The sequence below is a fragment of the Dermacentor variabilis genome, chromosome 6 (assembly GCF_050947875.1).
Source record: "Dermacentor variabilis isolate Ectoservices chromosome 6, ASM5094787v1, whole genome shotgun sequence".
Lineage (NCBI taxonomy): Eukaryota > Metazoa > Arthropoda > Arachnida > Ixodida > Ixodidae > Dermacentor > Dermacentor variabilis.
Window position 1 is genome coordinate 130,509,458 of NC_134573.1, and position 890 is coordinate 130,510,347.

Sequence of the window (890 nt, forward strand, 5' to 3'; positions counted from 1 at the left end):
CTGTTTCCCTGAGAAGAGGGTTAGTCAACCAGAAAAGGCACGCGCGCACACACACACGCGCAAAGAAAGCGAGAGAGCAGCGGCGACCGCCGCCCTTAGTTTTTCACACCTGTTCGCCGTGTAGTCACTGATTCTGACAGTGTGTATTAGGGTCTAGTTGATTGCTTATCAGTAAAGAAGGACTACACTGCACTGTATACAGACGCTAGGCTCAACCTAGCAAACTCAACGGAACTTTGGTGCAGTACAGGAGAGCGTTAATAAAGCCGGTTAGACATTCAATCTATGGAGCAAGACGCACTAAATTTGTATTGTCTAACTGCATTATTAGTATTGCCTAACTAAACTTCTCCAGTGATAAATTTAGAAAAGAAACTGTAATGACAGATTTGTGTATAGAAACATGTTGGATCCATGACATTTTATTGTCCTACCTTCTGCACAGTTATAGTACAATGTCTTTTTGGACGCCAAATACAAGGGCCACCAAATATAGAGGGGAAAAATCATGAGCCATTCCCATCTGTGAAGATGAATGACCAGCAAAGCTTTGTAGCACACGACGTAGATTTTTTTATATATATATATATACATTCGCGTGTGCGACGGAACCGCCACCACGAGAGAGTGGAAGGAAAGTAAAACAGATACGCAAGCGCTTGGAACGCCGACAAAGAGAGAGTGGCGCGAAGGTAGACATGGCCGACGAGGGTGAAATTGTAGTATGTCTTGTTAGCAGCCTAGTATGTGATACGGGTTATATTTGGACCCAATATATTTAACTTGTTCTTTCTTTTTTTTTTCCAAATTGGCGGAGAGCTCGAAGCCTGCTTCACCTCCGCCGCAGGTTGACCCGACATTGCACAATCTTCGGGATCGACCCACAGTTT

The 890-nt window shown here is 44.2% G+C and overlaps 1 non-coding gene across 1 annotated transcript; it reads left to right on the forward strand.

Annotated features, from left to right (window-relative positions):
- Positions 1–698: 698 nt before the first annotated feature.
- LOC142586453 (U2 spliceosomal RNA) lies at positions 699–890 on the forward strand. Its single transcript, XR_012829225.1, has one exon. It is a non-coding gene; the product is annotated as a U2 spliceosomal RNA (small nuclear RNA).